We start from the raw sequence: 14988 nt of genomic DNA on the forward strand, positions 1-14988 counted from the left end.
TAATGTGATTTAGCCATGACCGCTGGACTAGAGCTCTTACCAAGTGGATTCCACGGTATGTCTAAAGAACGCATGGCTACCCATCTACGAGATGGTCAGACTTCTTTGTCAAGACCCTTACCGAATGGTTTTATGCTCTTTGTGTTCCTGGAGTGAGCAGAATGCCATTGGGCTACACTAGCACGCAACAGGGACAAATGGAGACATTACTGGTGCCTGCTCGAGCAAATCAATGAACAACAGGATGACAAATCAGTGAGCAAAGGGTTGACAAGATTAGTTTTAAAATCTGACACCAGTGTTCTCCACAATTCATTTCTTAATAGTGATGAGGGACAAAAATACCTCTAGTGCCTGAATAGGAGACAGTAGAAGTCTAAACTCTGTTCTACCTGCTGCTCGAGATTGCAGAAGTGAGCACCTTCCCTGCCCTTCCCAACAGTATCTGGTTAGAGCAACGGAGTCATAATTATCAGTATTTCTATTCTTTGTGCCTCACTGTTCTGATTCTTCAACTAAACAGAATATATGGGGTGAGAGAGCAATTTCTTCTATCTCTATTTCTTCTATCTCTTATCTTCTATCTCTTATCAGTGCTTTACTGCAGGAAAGGTTTCTGATCTCTAATAAAAATGCCTTGTTGACTTTCTCTTGCCATTACTATATCAAACCTACATAAAGAAGCTCAACAGTGCTAAGATTCATGTCAGTAATCAGGAAAATGCAGATCAGAGCAGCAGTGTGATATCACCTCACACCATTGAGAATGGATTACATCAAAGTCCAGAAACCACCAGTGCTGGTGAGGATGTGGAGAAAAAGAAACCCTCATTCATGGTTGTTGAGAATGTTATCTGATTCGGGCTCCTTAAAAAGCAGTGAGGAACTTCTTGTGCTTTGGAAGTGTTGGAAGCCTGTGAAATAAACGATTCATAGAACGTGTGATTAAGTTAGTCTATTTTATTAACTGTAAAAAATTGAAAACAGAGCTTTCATATGATCTAGCAATTCTTGGCATCTGTCCCAAGAAAACAAAAAACATGAACTCCAAATGATTTATGCACACCTATGTTGTTAATTGTAGCACTGTTTACAATAGCCAAAATCTGGAAACAACCCAAGTGCCCAAAGGCAGGTTAGTGGATAAAGAAACTGATATGTGTGTATATTTATATACATACACACACATATATACAATGAACTACTATTAAGGCATAAGAAAAGATTACGTTTTGCATTTCAGTATAACTTGGATGGAATTGGAGGGAGTCATGTGAAGCAAAGTGAGTTAGAAGGAGGACAAATGCCAGATGACCTCATTCATATGTGGAGTTTAAAGGGCCAGTGCAAGGGAAAGACAATGGCCGGTAAAACCGAACCCCAGTATTTTGCCAACAGGACTGAGTTTGCCAAGGACAATCGGGAATTGGATGAGAAGGGACCTTAGGGACGTCAGTGGAGGAATATCAGTGCAGGTGGTGGGTGTGGTACAATAGCAATGTTTACCTAAGAAACAAAAATCAGTATTTATACAATTGTTAATAATCACACTTCAATTTAAAGAGAAAATATTGTTTCTTCCTTCTTTTGCTTTAGGGCTATAAAAAGTATCAGCACGTACTTGCTGGTTGCCCCCAGCTTGCCCTTTTACTATTTATAGGACCATAAAGGAGATCCCTTTGGAGCATGTAATTTAACTCTTATAAATAAATCTTTTGTTATCCTGAGCCGTTTCTCCAGTAGGATAGTTAACAAAGATTTACCTATTTTTTTTGTTATATATGGGAAACCCATTTGACTAGTATTTAAGATAAGGAAGAAAATGGAAATACTTTTACATATGATTCTGTTTTCTCTTTATCATTGTGCCAGAATAAATATGAGGGTTACATAATGGATGTCCCTTTAAATTCCATTATTATGTCGGAGTTTTTGATTTAAACATTTCCCCTGCCTTACTTCATTCTTTGAGTCTCTATGTTGGTTAGAATGCAAAGTGTATTTGTTGAATTAGAATTGGCAGTTCTAGGGTGGAATATCCCTACACACAACCCCAAATGTATGACCATCTAATCTTTGATAAGGGAGCAAGAGATGTGAAGTGGAGCAAGGAAAGCCTCTTTAACAAATGGTGCTGGCACAACTGGACAACCACATGCAAAAAAATGGGTTTAGACCTTGACCTGACACCATGCACAAAAGTCAGATCAAAATGGATTAAAGACCTCAACATTAGACCACAAACCATAAGGTACATTGAAGACAAGGTCGGCAAAACCCTCCACGATATTGAAGATAAAGGTATCTTCAAAGGTGACACGGAACTAAGCAATCTAGTAAAAACAGAGATCAACAAATGGGACTACATTAAACTAAAAAGCTTCTGCACCGCAAGAGATACAGTGACCAGAATACAAAGACTATCCACAGAATGGGAAAGGATATTTACACAATACCCATCAGATAAGGGGTTGATATCAATGGTATATAAAGCACTGGTTGAACTCTACAAGAAGAAAACATCCAACCCCATCAAAAAATGGGGCGAAGAAATGAACAGAAACTTTACCAAGGAAGAAATACGAATGGCCAAAAGGCACATGAAAAAGTGCTCTGCATCACTAATCATCAGAGAGATGCAGATCAAAACAACTTTGAGATACCACCTCACACCACAGAGACTAGCACACATCCAAAAGAACAAAAGCAACCGCTGTTGGAGAGGATGTGGGGAGAAAGGGACCCTTCTTCACTGCTGGTGGGAATGCCGACTGGTTCAGCCCTTCTGGAAAACAATTTGGACGACTCTCAAAAAATTAGATATTGAATTCCCATTTGACCCAGCAATATCACTGCTGGGAATATATCCCAGAGAGGCAAAAAAGTACAATCGAAACAACATCTGCACATGTATGTTCATCGCAGCACTGTTTACAATAGCCAGAATCTGGAAAAAACCCGAATGCCCCAGAACGGATGACTGGTTGAGGAAACTTTGGTACATCTATACAATGGAATACTATGCAGCTGTTAGAAAAAAGGAGGTCAAGAATTTTGTAGTCAAGTGGATGGGCATGAAAAGTTTCATGCTGAGTGAAATGAGTCAGAAAGAGAGAGACAGACATAGAAAGATTGCACTCATCTATGGTATATAGAATAACAGAGTGGGAGACTAACACCCAAGAACTGTAGAAATAAGTACCAGGAGGTTGACTCAATGGCTTCGAGGCTGGCCTCACGTTCCGGGGAAAGGTCAACTCAGAGAAGCGATCACCAACTACATTGTAGTCGAAGGCCATGTGGGGGAAGGGAGTTGCGGGCTGAATGAGGGCTAGAGACTGAGCACAGCGGCCACTCAACACCTTTATTGCAAACCACAACAGCTAATTAGAGAGAGAAAACAGAAGGGAATGCCTTGCCACAGTGGCAGGGTGGGGTGGGGGGGAGATGGGATTGGGGAGGGTGGGAGGGACACTGGGTTTACGGGTGGTGGAGAATGGGCACTGGTGAAGGGATGGGTTCCCAAACTTTGTATGAGGGAAGTATAAGCACAAAAGTGTATAAATCTGTAACTGTACCCTCACGGTGATTCTCTAATTAAAAATAAATAAATTAAAAAAAAAATAAAAAAATAAATAAATAAATTACAATAAAATTTACTTCTAATAAAAAAAAAAGAATTGGCAGTTCTTTGCGGGCCTCAGTTTGTCCTTATGGTTCTTCTATTACTAAACATTTTTTAAAAAGACACATTTTATGCACTTGATCATAAGTTTTTTAAAACAACAAAACTTTTGGAGACCAAGAGATTGTACACAGTGCTTGTCTTGCATGCAACCAATCCCACTTAATTATCCAGCATTTTGTAAACTTTCCCGAACACCATCAGTAGTGATTTCCTGAGCACAGAATCAGGACTACTCACTGAGCACAAAAACCATCCCTTTCCCAATTTAAAAACTACAACAAACACGTGATATTGACCTTATAGGTTGATTTAATTATAATAACATGAAATTGGACATGATACATTAAAAACAGTATGAGGCAAGAGTTAAAAAAGTAGCTCTAACTATAAGACTGTCATTAACCCTGCATGATTTTATGATGATAAACTTCCTGTGTCTTGGCCTCTTTTTGTTCCCTTATAAATAAGGTGATTGGAATTTGTAATCCTAAACATCTGTTCTCACAGTAATATAGTTTAATGATTGGCAGGATGTTTCCACTGATGAAGTCAACAAGTATTGCTAAACTTTCAATATCTCAGCAATTGTATTTATTGTTTATTAGATTATTCTTCATAAATCCTAGTATCTTAATCTTAGCATTAAAACATAATATATTCACACTAATGTGAAAGGCTAAGGAAATATAAAATTCTGAATATTTTGAAGAGTAAAATCAGATGGACAAACATAAAAAACAACACGTCTTTGTAGCAAAAGACGTCAATGACCTGAATAAATATATATTTTTTCTTTTTGGGTCACACACGACGATGCACGGGGGTTACTCTTGGCTCTGCACTCAGGAATTACCTCTGGCAGGGCTCAGGGGACCGTATGGGATGCTGGGAATCTAACCCAAGTCGACTGCGTGCAAGGTCAACACCCTATCCACTGTGCTATTGCTCCAGCCCCCTGAATAAATATTTTGAACTTATCATTCAATTCAAAATCTGTGTCTCTAACTAAAATGGTAGAACATATTGCATTTATCCCTCAGAATTCCACAGAATTCATCTGAAAATTTGTAAGCTAGTACTTAAATTCTACTGTATTTAGGTTTCATTATTTGCTGTAATTCTGGATCAGGCATACATTGTAAACACCATCAGTTATCAGTTGAGATTAACTCTACACTCATATAAAACCTAAACAGTACACAGTCTTATTGCATACAATTCTGAAAAAGTATTAAACTTCTTTGAAACTCTGTTTTTCTATGAAATAAAGATATTACTATTATATATCTTTGGCATAGGCATACTATAAGGTTTGAGGAAATTGTTTATGCAAATTTGTAATTTTTAACAAATCTAATGTAAAGCAATGTAAATTAGAGCCAAAAATGACACTCAGGTAGTAGAACACATGCCTAACACCTGTAAGGCCCTTAGTTTGATCCCTGGCATTACATGACCCCCTAAATACTGTCAGATATAGCCCAGGTGGTCCCTGTGCATGGAAAAAGCAAGATAATTTATGGTTCACTAAGATATGTAGTTTAAAAAACTGTTTTGCTATATAAAGTTACTATATAATATATTTTTTACCACATTAAATTTTTGTATCAACAATGGCAATATCTGTATTGGCCTTGAAGTTTAATAATATGAACTAAAAATAATTTTCCAAATTCTTTTAAGCATACATAAGTAAAATATGAGTAACATAGACATAAGATAATCTATATAAAAGTTCTTTTTTGTCTTGAAAAATTTTATCTGTGACATCCTTTAATAAATTCCAGACCCTTGCATGCCTTTATTCTGGGTGCTAGGGAGCTGGTAGTCAAAAATGTTGCTTAAGGCAACATTTGGATCAGGAATTGTTTGACAAAGCCAATGGTTAGAATATTTGTAGCTTCTTGTTTTGAATTCCTATGATAATATCAACTCTCAGAAGTGGTCTGTTTCTCTGTGAAATTCTAATAGCTGTAAACATTGAGCCTTCATATATGATATGAGTCATATCAACAATGAAATGAAGGAGAGGAAAGTCTGAGATACCCACAAACTGGGAATCTCATTATTTTCCAAGATCCAAAGGACACTATATGGGGCTAAACTATGTCATTGCTGAATTTTCCTAAGGGTGTTCAGTGTTGTGATATTCAGATATTCAAATGTGTGGCAAGTGTCATATCTGTATTGGCCTTAATAATAACATGAACTGAAAAATAATTTTCCAAATGCTTTCAAGCTTACATAAGTAAAGTATGAGTAACACAGACATAAAATAATCTATATAAAAGTTATTTTTTGTCTTGAAAATTTTAAGATCTCTGATGTCCTTTAATAAATTCCAGGAAAAGCAAGAACAATTATTTCTTTCTGTATGTCATATAGATTTTCAATGACAGCAAAGAGACATTCATAATATATCACAGTACTGTTGGACAGGTTCTCTTTGCTTTTGAGGGGTGAGAAATACAACGGTATAAAGATAATCATCTCTGTGTTGTCATCCTCTTCAGAAATTTGTGAAGTCCCTTCACAGTCCATTTGCCTCCTGATAGAGCCCTACACAGTGATGGTTCTGGCTTGTTCTATTGAACATAGAGAGAAATGACAAAGCTGTGAATTGGTGGGAATGTCCTGAATCCAGGGTCAAAATTGTTAACAGTCTGTCACAGCAGCTCTCTTTCAAGATCGGAAGAGTTATTTGTAGTCAGAAAGCTGTAAACACTAATGAGTTTTTTTATTTCAAAGCCCCTGTGATGCCAGTCTTCTGTGACTTCACCTTTTCTGAAATGTTTCTTTCCAAATTAAAGAGATTATAATTCAGTCATAAGCCACTCTCTTTAATTTATGGGTGCTTTTGACCCTCTGTGCTTACCAGTCTATGACAGCGTGTGTGCGGGGCCATGAGTTATAGAATACTGATTCCAGCCAGCAGCTAGCACAGACACATGGCTGACTGTGGCATCACCCTAAAGCTTTTCCTGGTTGAGCTAGAAACTACTTCTTTTTTTTGTTATCTTGAGTGCTCTGAGTAATACTCCCAATTGGGACTTTATCTAAAGAAAATGCATATTGCGTGGACCTAGATTATATATCAAGTAGTTAGTGTCTATTTGTTTATGTTCTCAAAGGGAAGATTTCACTATTCTCCTTTTGGCTTACCTAAAACATTGTTTTTTTGTGCTTTTTGGGTCACACCCGGTGATGCTCAGGGGTTACTCCTGGCTGTGCACTCAGGAATCACACCTGGTGGTGCTCAGGGGACCATATGGGATGCTGGGTTTCGAACCTGGGTCGGCTGTGTGTGAGGCAAATGCCCTACTCACTGTGCTATTGCTCTAGCCCACCTAAAACATTATTGGTGAAGTGAAGGAAGTCATAGAACAAGAGAAGTTAGCCATAGTAGGAAGTACCATCTCTCTCCTGCCCCACCCACCCTGTGAAGTGGGTGCCAAAGAGGTCAGAATTGCTGTAGCATGGGGAAATGAAAGTCTTGACAGCAGCACCAAGAAATCTGTCAAGTACACTGAGATTCTCTGATCCTCAGAGTGTGGAAACTGGTCCTCACTCCATCCTAACATCCACAGTGCTGTGGTTCTCAGGTAGAGGTGTTGGAAATGGAAAAGTCACCCTACCAACTCCCAAATTTCCTAGGTTCTCTGTCCCAAAGAAAATGACTTCAGGAGAAGACAGGGAAGTATAAGTTTTGTTTAGGTGGGACTGGATGATAGGATAGCAGGTAAGGCATTTGCCTTGCATGTGTCCTACCGGAGTTCGATCCCCAGCATTCCATATGGTCCCCCAAGAACTTCCAGGAGTAATTCCTGAGTGCAGAGCCAGGAGTAACCCCTGTGCAAAAAAACCAAAACAAAAAGTTTTGTGTAGGAAATATGAGAAAAGAGAAAGTTATGTAATAAAGAAATGGTACCCTGGAGTTGGTATGTGTGGGTGACAGAATGGAGTAGCGGGAGGTACAGGGGAGTCCGGAAAGGAGTGTGCCAAATTGCCTAGGGAAGGAAGCTAATGATACAGGCTGTTTGAAGCTGCCTTCCTCTGTGCAGAGAAGATGTTGCTAGGATACGAGCAAGTATATTGCCCTGTGGCTCTCATCATGGTCTTATCAAGACTTTTGTTCCTGCTGAAATGAATTTGGTTTGAACCTGAATTCTGTTATATCAGGTTATGTGTCAGGTTTTAAGACTCTGATTTTAAGTTTCAGGTAGGTGGCAGGATAAGATAACTCTGTGTATATTATACAATGTGTGATTTTAGGTTTTATGATTTCTTGCATTGATCTCCTTACTTGACTGCCTTCTTCACTTCGGAATCCTGCTTTTTGGGGCGGGCGAGGTAGGACTGTGGGAAAGATGCTCATTTTGCAGGCAGGCTTCAATCTGTGTCAACTCATATGGCACTGCCAGAATTGATCCCTGAGTGCAGAACCGGGAGTAAGCACTGAATATGGTCCCCAAACCAAATCATCATCATCATCATCATCATCATCATCATCATCATCATCATCATCATCATCATCATCATTATCATCAATAGAATAATGGGTCACACCTGGCAATGCACAAGGATTACTCCTGGCTCTGCCTGCACTCAGGAATTACTCCTGGCGGTGCTCAGGGGACCATATGGGATGCTGGGATTTGAACCCGGGTCGGCCGCCTGCAAGGCAAACGCCCTACCCGCTATGCTATCACTCCAGCCCCAAGCCTTCTCATTACTATGTATCTCAAGAGAAATTTTGACTTAAATGTTTCCGTTTAAATTTTCAGATGGGCTGTGTACTTTTACAGTGGGAGTTAAAAGAAAAATGTTCAAGCTGTATCTGTTCAAGAATAATTCTTCAACTTTAATAGATTCAAGAGAGCTTGACTTTGACATATAATTTAACTTTAAGCTCTTGTGCATTTAGCTTCGTAACTTTGGGCAAGTTCTTTGATGTCTCTAACAATCAGTTTTATTATCTGCAAAGTGAATATAATAATAGAGCTAATGTTTCCTGTCTTTAAATTAAGAAATCCTGTGAGTGTCATGAGGGTTAAATGAGCTAATGTGTAGTTAGCTGTATCTGGAAAATGATAGTATGGATCACATCTTAACACAATGAATAAGTGTTCAAACAAATAATCACACTTTGGGAAATAATCCCTTTTTTTGATAATTAAAAAAATGTGATATGGATTAGATTAGATGGCAGAATTATCTTGATATAACCAATTGTGACTGATGATTCAGAATATCTGGTAATTGCTGTGATTATTCCCATTCTACATTCATTACTTCAGTCAAATTATTTTGCATGCTGATAGATGTGTCCCAAGTGGTGCTTAGGGACTAAGAATATTGCCAGGGACCACTGATACCACCTGAGCATATTCAGGAGGCCCTGAGGGACATAATCAGCAATACTGGATGGTGGCTGAGGTGGTACATGTGGTATAGGGACCAAACTTAAGTTTGTTATCTCCCGTCCTTTTTGTTATCTTGTTGTTTTGATCTTACCTAGTGGTGCTCAGGCTACTTTCAGTTAGGCACTTGCTCCTGGTAGTTTTGGGGAAGTTTGAGGTGCCAGGAATCTAATGAGGTCTTCTTCAAATTGACTGCATATGTTCTACAAATGAGAAAATATTATATACACGTGACTTTTTATGAGTACTATTTTGAGTTGGTCAAGATAGCAAAGAAATCTGGTGCCCTTGTTGGTTTTTGACTTAGTCATGAACAACATGTGAACATTAGCAATAGCACATCAGTTAGGGCGTTTGCCTTGCACGGGGCTGGCCCGGGTTTGATTCCTCCATCCCTCTAAGAGAGCCCAGCAAGCTATCAAGAGTATCCCGCCCACACGGCAGAGTCTGGCAAGCTACCTATGGAGTATTCAATATGCCAAAAACAGTAACAACAAGTTTCACAATGGAGACGTTACTGGTGCCCGCTCGAGCAAATTGATGATGACAGTGCTACAGTGCTACAGTGCTACTTGTTGTCCTTATGTTAGCATTTCCAAAGCCATCATTGTTGTAATGCTATGAAACTGTGTCTGAGATCTTTGGACACCATAGGGAAAGAGTGAATCAGTGGGCTGTTTTACTTGGCTGCTAATTTTGGTTCACTGTTTCATAAATTAGAACAATACTGTCTTAAATGGTTCTTGTTGCCACCAGCAACCAGGGTCATAGAACTGAAGGACATCAGATATGCAAGATTAGTGGAAAATAACTTCCCAAGGAGAGTAATGCCTTCTGCAAGAATCCAAAGGCTATTTTCTGTGCAGAAAGAGGAACTACAGTTGAAAGCTTAAAATTTCCTGCTTGTGATTAAAAACGGAAATGGATGTAGGCTTGAGGATGTGGGTAGGATTTTGCTTTACTGGGTGGGAGGAATAGTATCAGTATTAAAATGATAGTTGGCATTCATTGTTGTTTTGTTTTTAGCACTGTATGTGGCCTATTGTTACAAGCAATAGAACAGATTAACATTCCAGATAAATTATTTGCAATTCACATTAAACCATGCATTAACTTGTTAGCCATAACTCCGGATCACTGTTTGTAATAGTCTCAGCTAATCTAAATTATTTAGTTGTATCCTACAAGCAGCATTTTTCTTCTTGGAAGCAGAGGTGCTAATTGACAAAAGACGTGGAGTTTTTTTTTTACCATGAAAATTAAACCTAAGTAACTTCACTGAACTACTTTAATGAATAATATATTCATTGCATTTACTCTTCAATATTCATGGATATTTTATTTTATTTTTTTTTTATTTTTTTTTTTTATTATAGTTTATTTTTAATTAGTGAGTCAACGTGAGGGTACAGTTACAGATTTATACATTTTTGTGCTCATGTTTCTCCCTTACAAAGTTTGATAACCCATCCCTTCACCAGTGCCCATTCTCCACCACCAGTAAACCCAACATCCCACCCCCCCTTCCCAGTCCCGTCTCCCCCCACCCCACACTGCCACTATGGCAGGGTATTCCCTTTTGTTCTTTCTCTCTGATTAGGTGTTGTGGTTTGCAATAAAGGTGTTGAGTGGCCATTGCGTTCAGTCTCTAGTCTATATTTGGCCCGCATCATCTTTCCCCCACATGACCAACAACCACATTTTACTTGCTGTTCCCTTCTCTGAGTTGCCCAGGATGAGAGAACAGCCTCCAAGCCATGGTGACAACCTCCTGGTACTTATTTCTACTATTCTTGGGTGTTCGTCTTATAGTCTATTATTCTATATTCCACAGATGAGTGCAATCTTTCTATGTCTGTCTCTCTCTTTCTGACTCATTTCACTTAGCATGATACTTTCCATGTAGATCCACTTATATGCAAACGTCATGACCTCATTTTTTCTAACAGCTGCATAGTATTCCATTGTATATATGTACCAGAGTTTCTTCAACCAGTCATCTGTTCTAGGGCACTCGGGTTTTTTCCAGATTCTGGCTATTGTAAACAGTGCTGCGTATTCATGGATATTTTATGAAAGGTAATTGTGATGATTTAAAAAATGGTGCTGGAGAGATATTACTTCAGACAGGGCACTTGCCTTACACACAGTCACCCTGGGTTTGGTCCCTAGAATCCCTTTTGATCCACAAGCCCTGACAGGAATGATGCCTGAGTGAAGAACCAGGAACAAGCACTGAGCACAACTTGTTGAAGTCCCCCGATGCCAACACCCCCCAACAACTGAAAACGAGCCATCAGATTTTCTTTTATTCCCAGTTTATGTACTGCTATTACTGGGGACAATGATATAAACCAAAGTAGAGCAAAGCAGGTACACAGTCACTTATTTCGATTCCTAAATCCTGCCTGATTCTCATCAGCATTGTCTACTGGTCGCCATTCTGCCTTTGTCCACATCTTGGGTTTTTTTCTTTCTTTTTTGGATCACACCCAGCGATGCTCAGGGGTTTCTTCTGGCTCTGCACTCAGGAATTACTCTTGTTGGTGCTTGGGGAACCATATGGGATGCTGGGGATTGAACCTGGGTTATTCAAGTGCAAGGCAAACGCCCTACCCACTGTACTATCACTCGTGGCCCGTCCACACCTTGTTGACTTCTGCTTCTGATTTGTGATAGCATCTTAGTCCTTGAAAAAAAAAATTAAACTTTGACTTTAACAACTTTGACTTTAACAACATTGCTTCCATCCTTTAATTTTCTAAAATGTTACCCTTACTAGTTAGCTGGTATTTAACAGATTCTTCTGACTCTTATTCTTTTCTTTTCATTTTCTTTTAAAATCTTTTGGTCTAAGCCAACCTTGTAGCCCTCTCTTCCAACATTACTTGCATAGAATTACTGAATTTTTAATAAAGGTTGACTCCCACTTGCTTTCTGTAGCAGTTTTGTCAAGCTTTGTAGTACTCAAACCCTTTTGCCCCTTTTCTCCAAATCTATTGTCACTATGTACTTATCACTAGGGTTTTAGTCTTTAAAAGGTTATTTTGCTAGTGTTTCTTAAAAAAATTTTGGAATTGATGTTCAAAATAATTTATAGGCACCAAATTTGTAATCTTTGTTCTCTTCATAACTTGATCTCTCACATGAGTAAGGAATACTTCAATAAGGGAAATAGTTTAGGATAAATTCTGGGAAACAAAAGCAAGCATACGTGTTACATTAAGATTTTTAAAATAGTAAGGTTGGGTGAGTGTGTGTGTATATGTATATGCATATGTGTACTATGTATATATAAGAAATATATATATATATATGCATTTATATGGAACGTGAAAATAAATGCGTAGAATCAGAACTGACAGGGATTTGGAGCATGTGTGACTAGTGGATTGTGACCCTATGGAGAAAAATAAGTAGAACCAGAAGAGAAATAAAATTAGAGTTGGGAGAAAAAAAAAACCATAATTTTCCCTCTGAATTCTCTTTGCCCTTTAAAAAAGTCTAATTATTTGTGCTTAGTTCACCTTAAATAAAACAGAAAAAAATGTCTAAATGAGTGAGCATTTTAAATAAAAGATGACGTACAAGAAAGACTAAAAAAGAGTTTATGTCTTGGTTTCCAGAATAAAAATCCTATCAATAAATTAGTTTTAGACTCTTCTATGTCAGATAACTGGAACAACATTTTACCTTTGGAAAAATGCCACGAGTACTTTGCCCTTTTTCCTATTTTTTTTTTAAATGGCCTTGTAAGTGAGATGTAGCTCTTAATGGAAATGTTTTCTAGATTTTATGCCTTGCCTTAAGCAATAGCTATTTTCTCAGCAGACTCTCTCCTCAGAGGGTTTGCTTTCTAGCAAGGCGAAGATTGACAGAGCTAGTGAGGAAATGACACACCGCAAAAGAGTTATTTTAATGGCAACTTGCCATGGATTTCTGCAAGGCCCTATATAGTATTTCAACTGAAACATTTCCTCTTTAAGAGAAATATAGTTTGGCTAACATATCCTGGAACACATTTTTAGTTTGATATGTGGCTTTCCACCTTTAATGATACATTAATACAATGGGGAATCTTTGTTGTTGATACACAAAAAACTCATTTAGGCTCTCTTATCTATTTGGAGGGGGTTCTTTAATAGTCCACTCTGCTAGCATCTGATCTTTCCCACTTCACAGAAGATGTCAAAGTGGAAGCACAATATATCTCTTCTTTTTTTTTTCCCCATCTCCTAATACCAGACAATGTTTTCTTCTACTCTTTAAAAAATTGATTTGGCACCATTTTTTTTTTCAGAAATATCTAAGCACTCTATTTTTTTTTTCATTATTTTTCTGGGGTGGTGGGGCGGGGGTGCGGGTCTGCATGTTCAGTGGTTCTCAGGGCTTACTCCTGTCTCTGTGCTCAGGGATCACTCCTGGTGGTGCTCAGGGACCATATATGGTGCAAAGGATGAGCTTGGGTTGGCCTTGTACAAGATAAGAACTCTAAGTAAATGGTAGTTGGAGGGATCGCTTGGGATAGTAGATGCCTGCTGAAAGTAAACTATAGACCAAAACTGATTGCCGCTTGATACCTGTATTACAGACCATTAGCACCCAAAAGAACAGATGCCACAAAGACAGAGAGTAGGAAGGGTGGGGATGGAGGGAGGGATATTGGGAACATTGGGGATGGGGAACGGGCACTGGTGGAAGGATGGGTATACTTGAACATTGTTTGACTGAAACCCAATCATGAAAGTTTATAAGTCTGTAATTGTATCTCATGGGGATTCATTAAAATAAAAAAATATTCAACTATGAATTAAAAAAAAAGAACTCTGCCTGCTGAACTATCTCTCCTGCCCTCAAGAGTCTATTTGTATGGAGATGTCTTCTTTCAAATGCCATATATTGGAATAATTTAAAAAAAATCCCAAACTTGCCAGACAGAGATATGTCATAATACCAAATACCCATTAAGGACAGTGGGGTGCATCTATTCCTAATTTATGTTTGTTGCTAGAGCTGCACTCACTTTGTGGTAGCACTTCCTTGCTTTTGGTATCTAGATTGGAAAATGGCTGGAGGCAGTCTATTATATTATTTAATTAACCACGAATTCAGGAGAAGCATGAATTTGAAAGTGTATATTCATTAAATTCAGTTAATTAAGTAACAAATGAGTCCACTTTGTGTTTCCACATGGCTAACGTGACTCTTAGAATCACTTCCATCAATCTGAATGCTTTACCAGAAGGCATTTAGCAGAGAGGAGTTTAATGTTTTCCCCTGGAAAACATTATCTAGAAGGTAAATTTGTCTCCTCAAATCAGAATTAATGTGGATGTCAGAACACATAATTTTTGGATTACTTGCAAGGTAATTTATTCAGGACTGATTCTTTCTGTTCATTTCCACAATAACAAACTACTTCACTCTTTAATTGATTATTAGAGAAGGGATTCATATACTAGAAATAATTTACTTTTCCATCTTAAAGATTAATGGTTTGGAGTGAGAGCAGACTAATACTATCTTGGTATAAAAATGTGTAGTGTGAGGGCCAGAGAAATAGTACTGATGGCTGTGGGGTGTTGCATGAGACACTTTCCTTGCATGCAGCTGACTCCTGTCAATCTCTGGCATGATACATGGTACCCTTGAGCCCTACCTGGCATGATCCCTGAGTACAGAGCCAGGAGTAAGCTCTGAGTATCACCAGGACTCAGAACAATATGAGATGTTGGGTGTGCTGATCAGGCAGTGGATAACTCTGGGTAAATCAAAGAACATTTGTCTGGCAAGTGGACACTGATAATTTGCCTTTCAGATGAGTTTGAAGGCACCCTGACAAAGGAAAGTAAACAAGGAAACAGCTCTCCAGATAAAAGC

General features: G+C 38.4%; 1 protein-coding gene across 1 annotated transcript in view; it reads left to right on the forward strand.

The window, feature by feature from the left end:
* P3H2 (prolyl 3-hydroxylase 2) overlaps window positions 1–14988 on the forward strand; it is a 187440-nt gene that overhangs the window by 17832 nt on the left and 154620 nt on the right. The gene's annotated exons all lie outside the window — the stretch shown is intronic.

The sequence above is a fragment of the Sorex araneus genome, chromosome 2, assembly GCF_027595985.1.
Source record: "Sorex araneus isolate mSorAra2 chromosome 2, mSorAra2.pri, whole genome shotgun sequence".
In the NCBI taxonomy this organism is placed as follows: domain Eukaryota; kingdom Metazoa; phylum Chordata; class Mammalia; order Eulipotyphla; family Soricidae; genus Sorex; species Sorex araneus.